Here is a 23,507-nt window from a genome sequence, read left to right as displayed (position 1 = left end):
AAATAAAATTCTTTGGTTCAAATGTGAAACTTAAGTCTATTTTTGGATCGAAAAATATAACTATTTTCGTAAAATCTGAGCTAATAAGGATTTTTGACCGAAAACTCTAGTTTTCTGTAAGAAAATTACGGAAAATACAATTCTCTCGTTCAAATGTGAAACTTAGGTCCATTTTGGATCGAAAAATAAAACTATTTCCGTAAAATCTATGCTAATAAGGGTTTTTGACCGTAAACGCTAGTTTTTTGTGTAGTCTATTGCATGTAATAAATCAGTATTTTTTACGTAGTGGAACGATAAACATATAAGTCATATCTTAAAAAAAGTGAAGATGGCGCATTTTAATAAAGTGTGTTCACATGCCAATGTTATTGTAGCATTGAATGCCGACGAGGAGAAGTATTTAAACCATGAAACAAGTACAAGTTGTAGCACTATTGGAAATGTATGCATGCATTGTCATGACAGTAAGGAATGAAATTTCTTTGGAATACCGAAGAAATTCAACTCTTATGTTGGTGGTTATGCGAGATTGAGATCTCCAGAGATGATTGCACTCAAAGAGAACGCCAACATAAAAATAATCGTTGATGATAGAGGACAACTCCTTGCTACTGTTGCAGGTAACACATTACCTACTGATACAACCAATCGTAACCTTTCGGGTATTATCATTCAACGGAAGGTCAATAAAAGAAAGGCCTACTAATATCGTAAACCATATCTTGTCTACGTGCCGAAACTGTTACTTGTGTAAAAATAATGTGATAATAGACAGTGAAATTGCCAGAAAAATAAAAATGGCATTGTCAGAGAATATCACTATGGAATATAAAGAGGAATCGATGAAAAACAAAGCAGTAAACAAACGTTACTGACATTGATCAAACAGTCAATGAACCAAATAATACCAAAGACGAAAAGCATATTGAGCCTGTTGATGAGACACCAGTAAAAATTGTGTATGACTCTAAATGGAATAATGATTATTCTACTGATTACGAACTAAGAGAAGACAATAGCGCAGTTGCTATTCAGTCTCTGACCTGTTAAGACATATTTATTCTTTAAAAGGATTAAATCCCAGTTTTTGAACAAGTGTGAATTAAAAGGATTATATTCGGACTTAATTAAAGACTAAACGCCATTTTATCCTAAACCCAAAAAACGACAAGGCGAGTAGGCCCCGATTGTTGCTGCAGGACAACGTCAAACTGTTTGATATGCAAAGACTGTGAATCATTTTTTCGCGAACAATGGTGCTGGAATTGAATGTTTCCAATGGACTAAAAGTTGTCTGTGCCTAGATTGTTCTGTGAAAAAGTATAGTTTAAACAAGGATAGTCCAATAAAGTTAATCACTTTTGCTGATACTTGTTCCAGTCAACCCCAGCCTCTCCCAATTACTCCTCCTCGTCGTCTCTCTGGCAATGACCTGGCGAACATTGTGATGGAAATTCGATCGCCCCCTCTAGCTCCAAACCTTCCAAGTAATAATGACCACCTCGAAGCCAACAAATCTAATGCCTCCTGCCAGACGGAAACTACGACTTGTGACAATTGTCGTTCTAATCCTCTATCAGACTTGTCACTTCTTTCCCTTATAGCAATGAGAGATAAATTAGAAATAATAAGCAAGGAAATATCTGCAATCATAGACCTTAGTTCACGTCTAAATGAAATCCCTCCAAAGTCGTCTGATGTTAATGAGGAGCAAAATCAGGAAATTATCATTAACAAATCCCACCCAGATAAATATGCAATTGTTTCCTGTGACAAAGAAGTGATGAACAAACTTGTATTTTTCAAAAGTTCAGTTACCTTGGGGATAACATAATTAAGATTTCATCTGACCTGGAGAACATGAAGTTGAATACTAATGAATGCAAACTAAAGGTCAAGTCAATCAAGATAAGTGGTCATGAACTGACTACACATAAGGGTGTATGCAAATTTGCCTGGAATGATATTTGCAAAAAAGGCAAAAAATGTAAATATCTGCATGTTTGCAAGAGTTTTAATTTTGGGGGTGAGTGTAAAGTTCTGACTGCCAACTATTACACCAGAAAGTTTGTTTTAAGTTTGGAAGTGGTCGCTGTTTTGGTTGTGACCAGATTCATTTGAATCATGGCTATGGCGCATTCAAAAAACTTTTTTTAATACCAGAAAGAGTTATCATCAACTGTCAAACTCTCTCCCGTGTATTATCACTATGAATATTGAGCAGCCAAAAAACGAAGTTCGCCACACCAGCCCTCAAAAGCGACAGGAATCCGAATTATCAAAAGCATCGAACAAACCCAATCAGAAGAACTCCATGTTACGTTCCAGCTCCCTCCCGTTTAAATTGCCAAATCAGTCCATCTCCTCAGTCCCGTTATTTACATCAAATGAACCCAAGAACTTACAACAAGTCTACAATAACAAATCAAGAAACCCTGGTTTGATACATTGCTGCTGCTTCTACACATTTCCCAGAATCCTTCTAGCAAATGTAAGGTCACTGGTAAATAAAATAGATGAATTTCAAATTAATCTTGATAAAAACCAGATAGATATTGATTGCCTTACCGAAAAATGGTCTGCAACTGAAGAATTTTGTTCCATTCCAAATTATTTTTACCATTTTAAGCCCAGGATAGACAAAGATGGTATCCCTCTATCTCATGGTGGTGGAGTGGCTTTTTTTGTCGGTCTACCCTCCCTAATCGGGTTCTTTCATTTCCCGAAATAGTGAACAACTCCAAAACCGAAATTCTATGGCTATGGACCAGGCCTAAAAACCTCCCAAAAGAAGTGTCTTGCATGATTTTTTGTATTATTTATTACCCTCCGCATAGTGGATTTAAGATGAATCTGACGGCATATCTGCAACTTTATGCTGACAGAATTTGCTGAAAGTATCCTTATGCTGCAATTACATTGTGTGGTGATTTTAATGAGCTAAACCAAAAGTGGCTTAGCTCTGCTCTTAGCCTTGATCAAGTGGTCAAGTCGCCTCCTCGCGGTGATAAAACCCTAGACTTAATTTTTACCAACATTGAAGATTACTACTGTGTCCCCAAAGTGGCCCCTCCATTAGGAGCAAGTGACCATCTATGCATCTTTTGGACCCCCTTATCTCCCTTTCCCCCTAAGCAATTTATCAGTTACTCTTATGGACCCATGACTGACGAGAAGGTTGCCCATTTCAAATTAAAACTTAGTTCCAAATCTTGAGCCAATATTCTATGTCTTACCAGTGGTAATGAAATGGCTTCTAAGTTTTCAGCGGAACTTTTCCAGTTATATTGTGACACCTTTCCAGTGAAAAATGTTACTCGCAAATCTAACTGCAAACCGTGGATAAATAAAAAAATTTTGTACCTAATAAATGAACGAGATAAACTCTTTACGGAAGGATTTTTCCAAGAATCTCGAAAGCTTAGAAACATCGTTGTTAGCCAAATCCTTAAAGCCATAAAGGAGCACGGCGCTCACGGGCTCAATAAGTTACTGTATTCGGACCCTACGAAATTCCACAATAGTGTCCAAGATCTCATGGGAAAGGTCGGTTCAAAGTGTTTCGTACTCGACAGTAATCGTGACCCAGTGGGTGCGGATGTCATAAAAGATCATTTTGCTTCAATTTGTAAAATTCACCCGCCACTCCAGCATATGCCGGCCAACAGTGCAGTGAGTGACATTCCTGTGATTGAAATTCATCAGACTCAACTTAAACTCGAAACTCTTGATACAATTAAGTCAGTATACCCAGGTGATATCCCTACCAAATTGATTGTGGAATGTGCCCAGTATTTAAGTGTACCTCTAACTGCTATTTTTAACCAATGTTTTGTAGATGGTATTTTTCCAGTGTGTTTTAAACGAGCTATTATATCTCCTGTAGCGAAAACTAAGACCCCAAAAGTCCCCTCTGACTTAAGACCAATATCAAAAACCTCCATTTTCTCTAAAATCTTTGAAAGTTTTATTTACCATTTCCTTTTTGACGATATTCATGATAAAATCAACCCAAATCAGTTTGGCTTTAGGCCGAATCATAGCACCACACATTGCTTAATTTATACACTTGATACTATTCTCAAACATCTTGAGTTGAATAGTTCCTACGTTGAGGCTGTTTTTGCTGATATTAGCAAAGCCTTCGATAATTTGGATCATCAGACAGTTATAGATAATGCAAGGGCTTTAGGTGCAAGAGATTTTGTTTTACGTATGTTAGCTAGCTTTTTGTCTGGTCGTGAGCATTGTGTAGTCCTCCCTAACGGGGATTCATCAGGTTTTCCTCGATTTCCTGTGAAGCACCTCAAGGGACTAAGTTAGGTCCTTTAGCTTTTTTAATAGTTTTTAATAATGTTTTACCAAGTTTTGACAACTCTTTTAAATTTGCGGATGATTTGACATTACTGAACTTTTGTCAAACATCTAATACTTTGAATGTTAGACTCGATTCACTAATTAATAATTTAAAGAATGATCTTGACAATGTTAAACTCAACTTAAGCATACACAAAAGCAGTTTCATGTTATTTTCTTTTTAAAAATATACCCCCTATCAATAATTACCTTTGCATACCAAATTTAAATACTGTTAAACTGCTTGGTGTGCAGTTGGACAACGACCTTAAATGGAATTCCCACATTTCCCACTTATTTAAGTCAGGTTGTTTTCTCCTTAAATCTTTCGCTCTTCTCAAACGTTTCTCTATATCAATCCAAAACCTTAAAATAATTTATTGTTCTTATATAAGACCCTTTCTGGAATATGCTTGCCCTGTCTGGCACCCTGGGTTGACTAAAGACCAATGTTCCAAAATTGAAAGTATTCAAAAAAGAGCAGTAAAAATTATTCTGGGGAAGGCCTATACTACATATAATGAAGGTTTGGCTAGACTTGAACTTATTACATTGGAATCACGACGTCACATCCTTACCATGAACTTTGGTCTCAAGTGCCTTAATTCTGACTATCATCGACGTTTTCTCCCTCCCTTTAAAGAAAATCCCTTAGAGCTCCAAATACCCAACTGGACCTGTATCCCCAAATGTTGACCATGAGATACAAAAACTCTTTTGTCCCCTATTTTGTTTCCTATTTTAATAATTGATATAACTTTTCCCCTGACATCTGTTTTATTATTGATTCAATTTTTTGTTTTATGCTTATCACATAACATTTGTTTTGTTATGGTAATTTTGACGTGCTTATGCTAGCTTTTGTGCTATTTTAGCCAATAAATCATATTCTATTCTATTCTATATCAAGAGAGAACATGGTGAACTATTTTATGGAGCAGATTCAAAATGTCCAAAGTTAATCATTGATATTAATAATGTTTCATAATATATTTTTGTATTAATATTCTACATAGCATTATTCCATTAAAAATATATTATGCATTACATTTTTATGTGTTCATTATTTTTAGAGTATGCTAACATATCAAACGTTTAGAATGTCTATCAAAACATCAGAGATTTAAGAAAAGGAATTTGCATACGTCATATATCGGATAGATAGGTTAACATAGAGATAATCTGAGTATAAGAATGAATAATTTCTCTATCAATATCTATTGACAGATACTTGGGATAGCATTGACAAAATCAAAGTATCAGAGTGAATAAATTCTTCATCAATGTCTTTTGGGACATAGGTTTGATAACACTGACATAATTTAAGTATCGAATTGAACAAATTCTTTATTAACATTCTTTATCGATATCATATGTCGAATACGTCGGATAACATTGACAAAACCTTTCAATTAGAAAGAGTAAATTCTCTATCATCATCCGTTGTCGCATCTGTCATTATGAAAAACTCTTTATTGTTTTCACCTATTGGATACACAATACGGAAATTTCATTCAAGAAATTATGAAGAAATTGTAAATAGGTAGCAAACTCTTTCTTGAAGTCACTTCTTGTATACACAATGCTGATATTTCATTCAAGAAATTACGAACAAATTGTAAGTAAGTAACAATGTGTCTGTGTGTGTGTGCAAGGCAGAGCAATTTCCTCACAAATTCCACTACTTAATGCCCCCCTCCGGCCAGCAGCAGCGACCGCATAGCTTTATTTCATTTTTAAGGTTAATTTAGACGAGGTTACGTGCGCGCGCAAGAGGTGAATTCAAGAAATAGTTTGTTACTTACTTACTTACAATTTTTTCATAATGACAGAAAATACCAGAAAGAATACTTTTCGTCTTTGGTATTATTTGGTTGATTGACTGTTTGATCAATGTCAGTAACGTTTGTTGGTGCTTTGTTTTTCATCGATTCATCTTTATATTCCATAGTGATATTTTCTGACAATGCCATTTTTATTTTTCTGGCAATTTCACTGTCTATTATCACATTATTTTTACACAGGTAACAGTTTCGGCATGTAGACATGATACGGTTTACGATATTAGTAGAAGAGTAGGCCTTACTTTTATTGACCTTCCGTTGAATGCTAATACCCGAAAGCTGACGATTGGATGTATCAGTAGGTAATGTGTTACCTGCAACAGTAGCAAGGAGTTGTCCTCTATCATCAACGATTATTTTTATGTCGGCATTCTCTTTAAGTACAATCATCTCTGGAGATCTCAATCTCGCATAACCACCAAGATATGAGTTGAATTTTTTCGGTATTCCAAAAAAATTTAATTCCTTACTGTCATGACAATGCATGCATACATTTCCAATAGTGCTATCACTTGTACTTGTTTCATAGTTTAAATACTTCTCCTTGTCGGCATTCAATGCTACAATTACATTGGCATGTGAACAAACTTTATTAAAATGCTCCATCTTCACTTTTTTTAAGATATGACTTTTGTGTTTATCGTTCCAATACGTAAAAAATACTGATTTAATACATGCAATAGACTAGGTAGTGTCAATAACCGGACATAGAATACCAGTGGGTAAGCCAAATCGTGTCTCTGACCAATCATAGAGTACAATTGTTAGAGCCGTAAGCATATTTTGTCATTTTATGATACTTACAAAAAAAATAAATAAAGTTGAATAATTTCGAAGTTTAACAAAAAAGTTTGTTTTTAAGAAAAAATATTGAATTAAAACCATCAGTCCTCATCATTATGAGTATCCAAAACTGGACTTCAGTTTCACATTTGAAGCAGAGAATTGTATTTTCCATAATTTTCTTACAAAAACAAGAGTTTACGGCCAATAACCCTTATTAGCTCAGATTTTACAGAAATAGTTTATTTTTCGATCCATAACTGGACTTAAGTTTCACCTTTGAACCAGAGAATTGTATTTTCCATAATTTTCTTACAAAAAACTAGAGTTTACGGTCGAAACCCTTATTAGCTCATATTTTACAGAAACAGTTTATTTTTCGATCCATAACTGGACTTAAGTTTCACATTTGAATCAGAGAATTGTATTTTCCATAATTTTCTTACCAAAAAACTAGAATTTACGGCTAATAACCATTATTATCTCAGATTTTACAGAAATAGTTTATTTTTCAATCCATAACTGGACTTCAGTTTCACATTTGAACCAGAGAATTGCATTTTTCATAATTTTCTTACAAAAAACTAGAGTTTACGGTCAAAAACCCTTATTAGCTCAGATTTTATAGAAATAGTTTGTTTTTCGATCCATAACTGGACTTAAGTTTCACCTATGAGCCAACGAATTGTATTTTCTATAATTTTCTTACAAAAAACTAGAGTTTACGGTCAAAACCCTTATTAGCTTAGATTTTACGGAAATAGTTTTATTTTTCGATCCAAAATGGACCTAAGTTTCACATTTGAACGAGAGAATTGTATTTTCCATAATTTTCTTACAGGAAACTAGAGTTTACGGTCAAAAACCCTTATTAGCTCAGATTTTACGGAAATAGTTATATTTTTCGATCCAAAAATAGACTTAAGTTTCACATTTGAACCAGAGAATTTTATTTTCCATAATTTTCTTACAAAAAAAAACTAGAGTTTACGGGCAATAGCCCTTATTAGCTCATATTTTACAGAAACAGTTTATTTTTCGATCCATAACTGGACTTAAGTTTCACATTTGAAGCAGAGAATTGCATTTTCCATAATTTTCTTACAAAAAACTAGAGTTTACGGTCAAAAACCCTTATTAGCTCAGATTTTACGGAAATAGTTTTATTTTTCGATCCAAAATGGACCTAAGTTTCACATTTGAACGAGAGAATTTTATTTTCCATAATTTTCTTACAGAAAACTAGAGTTTACGGTCAAAAACCCTTAATAGCACAGATTTTACGGAAATAATTATATTTTTCGATCCAAAAATAGACTTAAGTTTCACATTTGAACCAGAGAATTGTATTTTCCATAATTTTCTTACAAAAAAAAACTAGAGTTTACGGCCAATAACCCTTATTAGCTCAGATTTTACAGAAATGATTTATTTTTCGATCCATAACTGGACTTAGGTTTCACATTTGAAGCAGAGAATTGTATTTTCAATAATTTTCTTACAAAAAAAAACAAGACTTTACGGCCAATAACCCTTATTAACTCAGATTTTACAGAAATAGCTTATTTTTCGATCCATAACTGGACTTAAGTTTCGCATTTGAAGCAGAGCTCGCGAAACTATTGCAGTTTCTATAAAAATGAACGAATTTTTATCCAACAGCGAAATCAAAATGAATTAGCATGTGATACTCTTCATTTAAATTTAAAATACGCTGAAAGATGTTTTCCGTGAAACTATTGCAGTTTCTATAAGAATAGATTAAAACGAACAGAAATTATTCCGTATATGAAAGGGGCTGTCCCCTCCTCAAAGTCTCGCTCTTTACGCTAAAGTTTTACTCTGTCTCACAACTTTGTTTTTTAAAACAATAAAAACTTTAGCGTAAAGAGCGAAAGCATGAGGAGGGGGCAGCCCCTTTCATATACGGAATAATTTTTGTTCGTTTTAAGTTTTAATGTCGCTCCTTACTTTCAGTTAAAAAAACTTTTTTTTTATTTAATCCAACATCAAAATCAAATCCAAATGAAGCTTCCGAACCATTGTTTTCATTTAAACTCAATACACCTCAAAAGATGATTCTCGCGAAACTATTGCAGTTTCTATAAAAAATGAACGAATTTTTATCCAACAGCGAAATCAAAATGAATTAGCATTTGATACTCTTCAATTTAAAACTCTTCAATTTAAAATAATACACTTGATGGATTGTTTTGTCTTTCAGATTAGCATAAAAAAACAATTCTTTTGATGTATTGATTGCTATAAACACTCTGCTTTAGAATGTTGATTACTATTGGCATGAGTTGCTCCTTACTCTCAGCTAGTTACCACGAACTGTTTGATTTACGAATTGTCAAGTCGAAATCTAGATTGAAAATTTTAAATAGAGTGTTAAGCAGTTCGTTACCACCAACTGTAAGTAAGGAGCGACCCGGCTCAATGGCAACCAAAACTCTTGAAAACGGGATTTTGATACCAATAGATATATCAAAGAAATTATATTTTAATTCTGATTTCAAATGTATAAGTTTCATCAAGTTTAGTCCTACCCATCAAAAGCTACGCGCCTGAGAAAATTTGGCTGATTTTCCAAAAAAGGAGGAAAGACCCCCTAAAAGCTATAGAACCTTAATCAAAATCACACCATCATATTCAGCGTATCGGAGAACCCTACTGTAGAGGTTTGAAGCTAATATCTTCAAAAATGTGGAATTTTGCATTTTATTGTCTGAAGAAATATCACGGATGTGTGTTTATTTGTTTTTTTGTTTTTTTTTTTTTTACAGGGGTGATCGTATCGACCCAGTGGCCTAGAATATTTTTACAGGGCTCATTGTAACGGAAATTAAAAGTTCTAATGCCCTTTTTAAGTGACCAAAAAAATGAAGGGGAATTAGGCCCCCTCCCACGCTCATTTTTTCCCAAAGTCAATTGATCAAAATTTTGAGATTGCCATTTTGTTCAGCATGATGGAAAATATGATAAATATGTCTTTTAGGATGACTTAACCCCCCGAAGTCCCGGTGGGGGGGGGGCTGAAAGTTATGAGTTTTAGCCAATGTTAACGTATAGTGTTGGTTATTGGGAAGTATACAGGCGTTTTCAGGTTTTTTTCTGGTATTTGTGGGGGTGAGCGGGTCGGGGGTTATGTGAGAAGATCTTTCCATGAAGAAAGTTTCCGTGGGGAAGGGGCTTTACTATGAAAGGGTGCCGGATTTCCCAGGATTAATTTAAAAAAAGATCAGAAATTAAATTAAAACACAACAACAATTTTTCAACTGAAAGTGAGGAGCAACATAAAAACATAAAACGAACAGAAATTATTACGTATATAATTGGGTTCACCCCCTAGTCAATACCTTGCTCTTTAAGCCAAAGATTTTTTAGAACTTTCATAAGAGCTATTTATTCTAATTATCGGCCTTTGTGATTAAGGGGTTATTTTTAAAGAATTTGAACAAAATTTGAACTTTAGCTTCGTTACGTAAGTTAATGCTTCAGCTACGTATATTTATTACTAATAAAAACGTTCGTAAATAAAATAAAAGAAGTTTCGAGAAAGCCATTTAACCAAATAAAAGTAAAATTAATATACACATTTTGTTTTAATTATTCATGTACGGTGAGCCAAAATCAAAACCTGCATTAATTCAAAAACGTTCAAAAATGAAATAAAAAAAACAAGTTTTTTTAACTAAAAGTAAGGAACGACGTTAAAACTTAAAACAAACATAAACTAGTCAGTATATGACAGGGACTGTCCCCTCCTCAATGCCTCGTCTGTATGGTGAAGTTTGACTTTCTTACAACTCTATTTTTTTAAACAATAAAAAATATTAGCGTAAAGAGCGAGGCGTTGAGGAGGGGACAGTTCCCCTCCTTAACGCCTCGCTCCCCTCCAGTTTTAAGTTTTAACGTCATTCCTAAATTTCAGTGAAAAAAAATTGTTTTTTTTATTTAGTCACACACAAATATTCATAGAGTTTAAACTAAAAGGGCATATAAACGAATACCATATATGATTTGATCAAGATCTAACACCAATATCATTGAATTTTGTTGGCAAATAAATATTTATCAACTAAACAGATAGTCACCTGATAAAGCATGCAAGATTTAGAATTCTACACATCAATCTACAATGGTAGTTGTATCCTAAATGAGGATTTGCATGTCGGTTCCCTGCAGTGCCTACCACACTCAAGCTTCTTAGGTAGGGTTGTCAACACTTGTAACTTTCTAGATTTACTTGTTGATATGTTGAATTCTGTCTGATCATTGCTGTCGCTTAAATAAGACAACGTAAAATTGAATTTACTTAAAAATCTTTTAATTTTCCTCTCCAGAGTATTTGTATGCAGTAGTTGATGGCTGAAGAGGTTGATTAGTTTTCAACTGAGTCTGCACTGCATTATTTCGCCTGAAGCGGGGCTCCCACGACCTCAATAAAGTTAATAAAGCTCTCCGTAAAGTTAATAAACCGTTTTCCTTGCATAACTTTGTTGACTCTATACTGTCGGAAAAAATTTGAAATTTATTTAACCTTTTCAAGAAAGTCAGCAAAGTTCAACCAATAGCAGAAGACCTGTGGAAAATTTCAAATAAACAAAATACAAATTAGTGTCTACGAATATAATCGTGTATACTGGTTTAAATATTTTGCCTGGTGAAAGAAACAAAAAATATTTTTATTTACTATTAAAGGGAAAACATGCTTAAAAAGATGGTTTTTTTCAGCTCCATGTCTGAGTATTTCAGTTACTTTCCATGAAAAACTGCTGTTAAGTCAAAAAGATGAAATCCTCGTGTGAGCGGGACAAACTTTATGGTTTATACATTCATGACAAACGTTATTAACTTTAATGACGCCGTGGGAGCCCTTCATAAGACTGAATTATGTAAGACTGTAAAATACACTATAAGACTATATTTTGTTGACTGAGGAGTGTGTTTTTAAAAGGGAAAAAAGAATATTTTCCACTTCATCCCGAACATAAATCTAATGGTCTAAAATCTAATAATGACTAAAGAAGGCCCATACTTCCAATCTCCCATAAGACATGCTTATTCCCTGTATAAAATCTAATTCCTTAGAAAAACTAGAGTACCTCCTTAGAATATACTCTTGTATATTGTACTCTTGTACTCTTGTATAAGAATATACTCTTGTATATTCTTTGGAGTTTGGTAAGTTGCAGAAGACTACTCAGCATGAATTCGAATGAATTACAAATGCATTCGTAATAACTATTACGAATTCATATTCTATTCCAAAGTATTCAAGTTTTTACATATAAAATATAAGTTTTTAATATTTTTTAAAATATAATTATTAAAAACTATTAAAAACTGTAAAAAACTAAAATAAAAAACTATAAAAAAGTATAATATTAAAAACTATAAAATATGAGTTTTTAATATTTTTAGTGTAATATAAGTTTTTACATATACTCTTGTATATTCTTTGGAGTTTGGTAAGTTGCAGAAAAGGCTTTGATTGTTTTAAGTCTATTGATGGGGAATGCTGGTAATTGTATTGTCATTTTCTTATTTGGGCACATTACTTCAATGTTATATATTATTGCAATATTTTTTTTATCAAGCTTCACGAATTGTATTCCTTCTTTTGTTTTTCAATGACAAGTGCATCACAAGGAATACCTTTTATGTGTGGTTCATTGCTCTTTCTGGTTGTTTTTGTTATGTGACTCAACGGTTCTAACTGTTTTATGATTCAGCGGGTACAACAGCTATAACAGTTGTGGTACGTTTATTAAGGGTAAAGCCTAAGCAATTTTTTTTAGTTTTGAGTTAATAATAGCTGAACTGATGCTAAATAGAAAGTGACTCAGCGTTCTAAAGAAAAATCCAATATTTATATGTATAGTCTAATCTGCATTCTTATGGTATCCAAGCCATATTAAATTCTATAGCCTAATTTGTGTTTTTAGGGTTCAAAAATTCTTTTGCGAAAATTTTAAGTATCTAGCTTAAATAATTTACTCACAAATTATTGGACAATCATTATCAACGCTCCTGTTATCTGAAGACAGCAAATTTAATAAAACTAAAAAAAAACTGATTCTTCATGGCATAAGGACGTCTATCTACGTTAAATACTATTTTATGAAAAAAAAAAACAATGTTCTTAGAAACCTACTGTTACAAAATGGCTGAAAAATAACTACTGAATAACAATAAAATGAAGTCAGTCTGTTAGTTATGTAAAGACAATAGAATTCAAATCTTAGTTAATCTAATAGTGGCCCCAGTATCGTGAACTATTCTCTTCGACTGTTATACAGAATAGCTGCCACAGAAAATTTAAAAACAATTGTTTTTTACAGTTGAAAAATATGCTTAATTCATTGAAATGTGTTTTTATGTACTCACAAAGGTCAAAAACGCCAGGATCAAAATCAAGATCTACAGTAATCCCATTAAAAATTCGTTAACCTAATAGTGGCCCCAGTATCGTGAACTATCCTCTTCGACTGTTATACAGAGTGGCTGCCACAAAAAATTAAAAACAAGACAGTTGAAAAATATGCTTAATTCATTGAAATGTGTTTTTATGTACTCACAAAGGTCAAAAACGCCAGGGTCAAAAACAAGGTCTACAGTAATCCCATTAAAAATATGAGCTCCATAAAAGATTTTCTTGTTAGATTCACCGATTACCTTTTTTAAAAGGGAAAAAAGAATATTTTCCACTTCATCCCGAACATAAATCTAATGGTCTAAAATCTAATAATGACTAAAGAAGGCCCATACTTCCAATCTCCCATAAGACATGCTTATTCCCTGTATAAAATCTAATTCCTTAGAAAAACTAGAGTACCTCCTTAGTAACATCCTTGAGCCACGCAAAATATTCTTCTTATTTGATGTCTAAATTCTATACTAGATTAAGGTAGTTTGGGGGGATAAATTCATCCCACATAGGATTACTTCCATCTTCTCTGTCAGGCAGAATCATCGTAGAAAATAACAAACTTGATACTACTACTACTACTAACAACTCACCGCAGCACCAAGCCGCCTGAAGCCAACACAGCTACGCATGCTCCTCCTCCATACCAATCTATGTAAAGCCTCCCTTTTTACACCCACTCACAAGGTTCCCATTTCCTTTAAATCTTTCTTTATGACGTCCTCCCACCCCATACGAAGACGACCTGCTTTTCCGTTTAACCCTAGACGGTTGGCCGAAAAGAACAATCTTCGGCAATCTGTCATCCTGCATTCGCACAACATCCCCTAGCCACCTCAACCTTTCTTTCATTATAGTCCTAGAGAGCGATATTGAACCACATTTTTCGTATAGCCTATTATTTGAGATACGGTAATTCAGCTGAGTACCCAGAACAATCCTTAGGTAATTTCTCTGGAAAACTCCTAGCAAATCGTCATCCGCTTTTCTGAGCGCCCTTGCTTGAAAGCCATATTTGACCAATGTCATTACTGTAGCTTCTAATATTCTAATCTTGGTTTACAGACTTATCTTCCTATTCTTTCAAACTTTTTTTAACTGTGAGAAAACACCCTGAGCCTTGGCTATTCTACTTTTAACATCTTCACTGCTCCCACCCTCTTTACTAATAATTTTACCAAGGTAAGTGAAGCTGCCCTTCTAAAGCTTATTGATAAGCTTCACTTACCTTGGTAAAAACACATTTCAATGAATTAAGCATATTTTTCAACTGTCTTGTTTTTAATTTTTTGTGGCAGCCACTCTGTATAACAGTCGAAGAGGATAGTTCACGATACTGGGGCCACTATTAGGTTAACGAATTTTTAATGGGATTACTGTAGATCTTGATTTTGATCCTGGCGTTTTTGACCTTTGTGAGTACATAAAAACACATTTCAATGAATTAAGCATATTTTTCAACTGTAAAAAACAATTGTTTTTAAATTTTCTGTGGCAGCTATTCTGTATAACAGTCGAAGAGAATAGTTCACGATACTGGGGCCACTATTAGATTAACTAAGATTTGAATTCTATTGACTTTACATAACTAACAGACTGACTTCATTTTATTGTTATTCAGTAGTTATTTTTCAGCCATTTTGTAACAGTAGGTTTCTAAGAACATTGTTTTTTTTTTCATAAAATAGTATTTAACGTAGATAGACGTCCTTATGCCATGAAGAATCAGTTTTTTTTTAGTTTTATTAAATTTGCTGTCTTCAGATAACAGGAGCGTTGATAATGATTGTCCAATAATTTGTGAGTAAATTATTTAAGCTAGATACTTAAAATTTTCGCAAAAGAATTTTTGAACCCTAAAAACACAAATTAGGCTATAGAATTTAATATGGCTTGGATACCATAAGAATGCAGATTAGACTATACATATAAATATTGGATTTTTCTTTAGAACGCTGAGTCACTTTCTATTTAGCATCAGTTCAGCTATTATTAACTCAAAACTAAAAAAATTGCTTAGGCTTTACCCTTAATAAACGTACCACAACTGTTATAGCTGTTGTACCCGCTGAATCATAAAACAGTTAGAACCGTTGAGTCACATAACAAAAACAACCAGAAAGAGCAATGAACCACACATAAAAGGCATTCCTTGTGATGCACTTGTCATTGAAAAACAAAAGAAGGAATACAATTCGTGAAGCTTGATAAAAAAAATATTGCAATAATATATAACATTGAAGTAATGTGCCCAAATAAGAAAATGACAATACAATTACCAGCATTCCCCATCAATAGACTTAAAACAATCAAAGCCTTTTCTGCAACTTACCAAACTCCAAAGAGTATACAAAAGTATATGTAAAAACTTATATTACACTAAAAAATATTAAAAACTCATATTTTATAGTTTTTAATATTATACTTTTTTATAGTTTTTTATTTTAGTTTTTTACAGTTTTTAATAGTTTTTAATAATTATATTTTAAAAAATATTAAAAACTTATATTTTATATGTAAAAACTTGAATACTTTGGAATAGAATATGAATTCGTAATAGTTATTACGAATGCATTTGTAATTCATTCGAATTCATGCTGAGTAGTTAATACACACTCCTCAGTCAACAAAATATAGTCTTATAGTGTATTTTACAGTCTTACATAATTCAGTCTTATGAAGGGCTCCCACGGCGTCATTAAAGTTAATAACGTTTGTCATGAATGTATAAACCATAAAGTTTGTCCCGCTCACACGAGGATTTCATCTTTTTGACTTAACAGCAGTTTTTCATGGAAAGTAACTGAAATACTTAGACATGGAGCTGAAAAAAACCATCTTTTTAAGCATGTTTTCCCTTTAATAGTAAATAAAAATATTTTTTGTTTCTTTCACCAGGCTAAATATTTAAACCAGTATACACGATTATGTTTGTAGAAACTAATTTGTATGTTGTTTATTTGAAATTTTTCACACGTCTTCTGCTATTGGTTGAACTTTGCAGACTTTCTTGAAAAAGTTAAATAAAGTTTAACTTCTTTCCGACTGCAATAAAGTCAACAAAGTTATGCAAGGAAAACGGTTTATTAACTTTACGGACAGCTTTTTTAACTTTATTGAGGTCGTGGGAGCCCCGCTTCAGGCGAAATAATGCAGTGCAGACTCAGTTGAAAACTAATCAACCTCTTCAGCCATCAACTACTGCATACAAATACTCTGGAGAGGAAAATTAAAAGATTTTTAAGTAAATTCAATTTTAGTTGTCTTATTTAAGCGACAGCAATGATCAGACAGAATTCAACATATCAACAAGTAAATCTAGAAAGTTACAAGTGTTGACAACCCTACCTAAGAAGCTTGAGTGCGGTAGGCACTGCAGGGAACCGACATGCAAATCCTCATTTAGGATACAACTACCATTGTAGATTGATGTGTAGAATTCTAAATCTTGCATGCTTTATCAGGTGACTATCTGTTTAGTTGATAAATATTTATTTGCCAACAAAATTCAATGATATTGGTGTTAGATCTTGATCAAATCATATATGGTATTCGTTTATATGCCCTTTTAGTTTAAACTCTATGAATCTTTGTGTGTGACTAAATAAAAAAAAAACAATTTTTTTTCACTGAAATTTAGGAATGACGTTAAAACTTAAAACTGGAGGGGAGCGAGGCGTTAAGGAGGGGAACTGTCCCCTCCTCAACGCCTCGCTCTTTACGCTAATATTTTTTATTTTTTAAAAAAATAGAGTTGTAAGAAAGTCAAACTTCACCATAAAGACGAGGCATTGAGGAGGGGACAGTCCCTTTCATATACTGACTAGTTTATGTTTGTTTTAAGTTTTAACGTCGTTCCTTACTTTTAGTTAAAAAAACTTGTTTTTTTATATATTTATTTTTGAACGTTTTTGAATTAATGCAGGTTTTGATTTTGGCTCACCGTACATGAATAATTAAAACAAAATTTGTATATTAATTTTACTTTTATTTGGTTAAATGGCTTTCTCGAAACTTGTTTTATTTTATTTACGAACGTTTTTATTAGTAATAAATATACGTAGCTGAAGCATTAACTTACGTAACGAAGCTAAAGTTCAAATTTTGTTCAAATTCTTTAAAAATAACCCCTTAATCACAAAGGCCGATAATTAGAATAAATAGCTCTTATGAAAGTTCTAAAAAATCTTTGGCTTAAAGAGCAAGGTATTGACTAGGGGGTGAACCCAATTATATACGTAATAATTTCTGTTCGTTTTATGTTTTTATGTTGCTCCTCACTTTCAGTTGAAAAATTGTTGTTGTTTTTCAATTTAATTTCTGATCTTTTTTTAAATTAATCCTGGGAAATCCGGCACCCTTTCATAGTAAAGCCCCTTCCCCACGGAAACTTTCTTCATGGAAAGATCTTCCCACATAACCCCCGACCCACTCACCCCCACAAATACCAGAAAAAAAAACCTGAAAACGTCTGTATACTTCCCAATAACCAACACTATACGTTAACATTGGCTAAAACTCATAACTTTCAGCCCCCCCCCCAGGGACTTCGGGGGGTTAAGTCATCCTAAAAGACATATTTATCATATTTTCCATCATGCTGAACAAAATGGCAATCTCAAAATTTTGATCAATTGACTTTGGGAAAAAATGAGCGTGGGAGGGGGCCTAATTCCCCTTCATTTTTTTGGTCACTTAAAAAGGGCATTAGAACTTTTAATTTCCTTTACAATGAGCCCTGTAAAAATATTCTAGGCCACTGGGTCGATACGATCACCCCTGGAAAAAAAACAAACAAAAAAACAAATAAACACACATCCGTGATATTTCTTCAGACAATAAAATGCAAAATTCCACATTTTTGAAGATATTAGCTTCAAACCTCTACAGTAGGGTTCTCCGATACGCTGAATATGATGGTGTGATTTTGATTAAGGTTCTATAGCTTTTAGGGGTCTTTCCTCCTTTTTTGGAAAATCAGCCAAATTTTCTCAGGCGCGTAGCTTTTGATGGGTAGGACTAAACTTGATGAAACTTATATATTTGAAATCAGAATTAAAATATAATTTCTTTGATATATCTATTGGTATCAAAATCCCGTTTTCTAGAGTTTCAGTTGCCATTGAGCAGGGTCGCTCCTTACTTACAGTTGGTGGTAACGAACTGCTTAACACTCTATTTAAAATTTTCAATCTAGATTTCGACTTGACAATTCGTAAATCAAACAGTTCGTGGTAACTAGCTGAGAGTAAGGAGCAACTCATGCCAATAGTAATCAACATTCTAAAGCAGAGTGTTTATAGCAATCAATACATCAAAAGAATTGGTTTTTTATGCTAATCTGAAATACAAAACAATCCATCAACTGTAAGGCTATCCGTCCAAAACTACGAGTCTGAGAAAATTTACCTCATTTTCGAAAAAAGAGGAAAACATCCCTTAAAAAGTAAGCGATCTTAGCGAAAATTATACCATTAAATTTAGAGCATTGGAGAATCCTACTATAGAGCTTTCGAGCTCCTATTAACGTTGAGTTTAACATATTTTCCCAGAAGAAGGATGAAGGATGCGTGTTTATTATTTTTTTTTTCTCAGGTGTGACCGTAACAAACCGTTGGTCCTAGAAGACCGGGAACGGACTGATTCAAACAGAAATTAAGGGTTTTAGTGCCCTATTTAAGCAACCGAAAATACAGTGCTATGGGAAGGTGGTGTTTTCAGTAATTTGTTGCAAAAAACTATGATGTCACCCCAAAGAGGATCAAATTGCTATCGATTCAGAATTCTGAGATAGCCAATTCAGAATTCAGAATAGCCATTCAGAATTCTGAGATATCCAATAGATTTAGAAGTATCAATAAACAATATATTGAGCTTCCCAGCTCCTGAGGAAGTGTACCGCATGGTGAACCACTCGTCAAAAAAAGAATGGGAAAGATAAAGGGAAAAAGCAAGATAAAGGGAAAGTAAAGGGAAAGCAAGAAAGGGAAAAGTAAAAGGTAAAAGCAAGATATATGCAAGATAAAGGGAAATTTATGTTAATGCTTTATAGTCAGAGTGCCAGATTCTGTATCGTGCACCCATCCATGCCGAAAGATACAAAAATGCTGACGACGGGTCCTAAGGTAGTGGACCATGCTGAAAACAAAAATCGTAGGGCGCAAGTTTGCTGTTGGGGCGTCTCTGAGATATAGCCCAAAAACGCTAAATTTAGCCTATTACGAAGTGTGACGATTCGGGATTTTTTTTGCGAGTTATTGGGTTGTTGAGGAATCCAGCGTAATGTTTTATCAATCGAAAAAGGAGATCTAAATCTACAAGAAAATGATTTTTAAATTGAAAAAAAAACACAATTTTTTTCTCTGTTTACTGCAGTTTCAAAATAAGTGCTGTAAAATTCGACTAATATTTCTAAGAAAGGCTAAAAACTCGAAATTTCTTCAAGGTAACAAACTTTTTTTTTCATATTAGAAAAGAAAGTTCATTCAAATCCGTACAATTTGAGCTAAAAAAATATTAACTATTATTATTTTTAAAAGTTCTGCGAATTTTTTTGTAGTATCACTGAAATGATCATTACGCGTATCATGCAAATGGACTTAGTTTGTTTTTTCTTCAAAGGGTAGGAATACTTCAAACTTTCTAACTGTTTGAAATTTTTAACTTTTACTTAAAAGTAAAAACAGGTTTAAAAAAAATGTTGACTAAAAAAATTATTTTTAAGAATGGACGAATATGTTTTCTGGTGTACTAAGGGGTATGCATTCACCTTCTTGCCACTGATACGACTGAGCTATTTACTACATGAAAGAATTCTGCTTCACAGATGGATTCAGTCGGCGCATTGGAGTTGTCTTACTTGACCTGCCCGTAAAATTGGGTAATATTATCTGATTAGGGACCTGTTGTAATTAAAAGTAAAAAGGTATCAAATAAAACTTTCAAAAATATTCCTTATTTTCTTCTTCCGAGAATTCAGACGGTGCAAGGTCAGACTCCCTGCATGCCCTCCTCGTTCCAAGCAGGAGCATAAGCTGCAGCATCCTTTCATTTTTGAGCAGCTACAGTCTTTCCCATATCTTCCACGTTTGCATCTGCAGTGTGCTTCCAGGCTTGATATTACTTTACAGCTTGAGACGACGGCATCTACTCCCCCTTCAGCCATCTTCCATCCTGGGAGGAGTGTATCTGGAATGCTCGACCAAGCCTGTACTGACGACAAGATTATTCATGTAGTGAATATGGCTCTTCGTATACATGGCTCGAAGGTGTCGTCAGAAGGTGGCAGTCTTCTCATATCTTGTTTCTGGCACCAAATGTAGGCCCTTACACTGGCCAGTGAATTGAATCCGGCCTGTTTACCGTATATTTCAATGACCAGGAATTTTGATAGGTCGGAAACTTCTCTAAACGCGTCGACTGAAAGTTTCCCTTCTGCATCCTTTATCCGCTCCGACACAGACACCATTTTTGAGGCAAAGGTTGGAGACGCCGCGGTGTGTAAGAAAGAAGCTTTCCTGACGCTGAAGAAAAAGTTCGTTGTGTCACACCCTGGCAGACAGTGCACGAACGGTAACATAATCTGCTCCTCTTTAGACAAGTGGACTCAATCCGCCAGCTCGTGTACTAGGATAATATAAGTCGGGAACTTTAATAAAAGTTCGCTCAGTCCATCAGCTTGAAGTTCTTCAAAAAAATGAACACAGGCTACTGCCACGTCTGTGTCGTTGGCATGTACATCAATGCTACAAGCGCAACGGCTAGTGTGCTTGGTATGAGTCATAAGGCGTTGGTCAGCCTCTTCGTGGCTGGAGGACAAGCATTCTTCGTAGTCACAGTGTTCTGGTAAAGTTGGACAGAATCCAAGCTTGACCAGAGACACTTTGAATCTCTCCTGGAACCCACTTGAGAGAAAAAAGGTTGAGTTTGTTCGGAAGCGATCACCCATCTGCTCCCAGGTTTCATACAAGATTTTTAGGAGCCGGCTTTTATACGATGAGCTTGCAAGTACGGCATCCCATTCTTCAATTGTGCTATGAGCGGAAATTTGGTGGTTTTTCCCTCTCCCTCGTCGGAGTCTGCATGCTGATTTCAAGAAGATCGACTCTCCGGTGTCCGTGAGCTTCCCAAACAGCCCGTCGTACCGATCTGCGACAATGTGGACTTCAGGAATACCCACTGGAAGATCATTCAGCAACGATAGAAGCAATCTTTCCGCGAAAGATTTGACTGTTTCAAACCTGGCAGGCCGATATGTCCTTATCTTGGACATTAGGTTAATGATGTGTACTGTAGCTGATGTTGTTTCTTTGGATCTCAAAGTCGCCGGCCAAGCTACAAGTCCTCTTTTTTTTTAGCCATTTCAACAAATACCAAAAAGCGAGATAAAGAATCTGGTGCTCTGACTATTTTTCAATAAGCTGATTCACTTGACTTTCCATCAAATTATGTTTAATGATGTATAATTGTTCATTGCTTATTATAAAAAAACGGGCGGTAGGTAATTGTGTTGGTGGTGTAGGAACCAAACACGCAAACCAAACAATAAAATGGAAAAATACCAAAAACAGCAAAGACAGAGAGAATGAGAGAGAAGAACAAAAATGAGAGTGAGAGTGAGAGAGTGTGAGACAGAGGCTGGCGGGAAGACAGATAGACAGAGAGAGGGGGAGATAGAGAGCTTGAGAATACGCTGTTTTTTACGCGCTCTAAATATTACACAGCAGATTTTAAAAATCGTCAGGATTTTAAAAGGAGAGGTTATTTGTCTCTGAATAAATGGGAACAAATGTGATTAGATTAGAGAATTCGTCATAGATGTAAGCCATTGAAATCGGAACGTACTTTTTATCAAGAGATTTTAGGAGAGGTATCTTTCTTTTTCTCTTTGCTTATGCCACTTGAGATTCACTAGAGTTTCCATAAAATTGTGATTAGGGATGTATAATTGTTCGTTGCTTATTAAGAAAAAAAGGAACGATTGGTAATTGTGTAGGCGGTGTAGGAACCAAACACACAAACCAAACAATAAAATGGAAAAAATACCAAAAAAGGCAAAGACAGAGAGAATGAGAGAGAAGAAAGAAAACGAGAGAGAAGGAGAGAGAGAGAGAGAGGCAGGTAGGCGGGAAGACAGACAGAGAGAGGGGGACACAGATAACTTGAGTATACGCTGTTTTTTACTGGCTCTAAATATTACACAGAAGATTTTAAAAATCGTCAGGATTTAAAAAGGAGAGGTTGTTTGTCTCTGAATAAATGAGAAATAATGTGATTAGATTAGAGAATTCGTCACAGATGTAAGCCATTGAAATCGGGACGCAATTTTAACAAAGAGATTACCAAGGAGAGCTATCTTTCTTTTTCTCTTTACTTACGCCCCAAGAAAAGAACAGATTTTACCTGTAAGAAAATGACATGATGCAAAACTTTTCGTTCTTTTTGATGGTTTTAAAGTTCTTATAGAAAAAAAAATCAGGATTTTAAAAGAGGATATTTTTGCCCATTTCGAAACTATATTTTCTTGTCCAGAAATAATGATAAATATGAGTATATTGCGTATATGCGTCACAGTAATAAACCAATAGGACTAAAGCATGCTTTAAACTACAAAATATAGGAAGAAAACGTCTTATGCCACGTCTAGCCATGACACAAAACAAACACAGAGAACAATCTCAGTGAAAAAAAAACAACAAACGGGACTGCGGCCAGTGTAGAGAAAAGAAACAAAAAATGTAAAACGACGCAGATATTTCGCCTATTTCAAAACAAGGCGTCTTCAGCACGAATGAAACACAAGAGGAGCAAGACAAAAACCAAAGCTAAAACTAAAAAAAAAACAAACAATTAAACCACCACAAAAAAAAACACAATTGGTGCAAACTCATCCGCGTAGAGAAATGATGCAATTATAGAGTTACTTCAGTGAGAACACTAGAGTAACTGAGGAAAAAAAATGGAAATTACTTTAATTATTCTGTTGCTAAATAATCCTTTTATTTAAAGTTTTGATAACAATATAAAATTTACATTTGAGTTTGAGGAAAATAATAAATAACCTTTTCTGGATATTTTATTAATTA

The 23,507-nt window shown here is 34.2% G+C and overlaps 2 protein-coding genes and 1 pseudogene across 3 annotated transcripts in view; 1 reads left to right on the top strand and 2 right to left on the bottom strand.

Annotated features, from left to right (window-relative positions):
* The window catches only part of waw (Translation factor waclaw), a 554,624-nt gene that overhangs the window by 104,358 nt on the left and 426,759 nt on the right, over window positions 1–23,507 (bottom strand). The gene's annotated exons all lie outside the window — the stretch shown is intronic.
* On the bottom strand, window positions 1,903–21,694 carry LOC148951806 (uncharacterized; annotated as a pseudogene).
* Window positions 16,767–23,507, top strand: part of LOC148951805 (uncharacterized) — a 51,779-nt gene continuing 45,038 nt past the window's right edge. The window contains exon 1 of the mRNA XM_089089341.1: window positions 16,767–16,886. The gene's annotated coding sequence lies outside the window, so the exon portion shown is untranslated. The remainder of the gene's footprint in view (window positions 16,887–23,507) is intronic.

Source organism: Artemia sp. Qi Xiang Cuo, chromosome 5 (genome assembly GCF_049724085.1).
Source record: "Artemia sp. Qi Xiang Cuo chromosome 5, ASM4972408v1, whole genome shotgun sequence".
Taxonomy (NCBI): Eukaryota; Metazoa; Arthropoda; class Branchiopoda; order Anostraca; family Artemiidae; genus Artemia; species Artemia sp. Qi Xiang Cuo.
The sequence above is the reverse complement of the archived record's forward strand: the minus strand, read 5'-3'. Positions and strand labels throughout refer to the sequence as shown.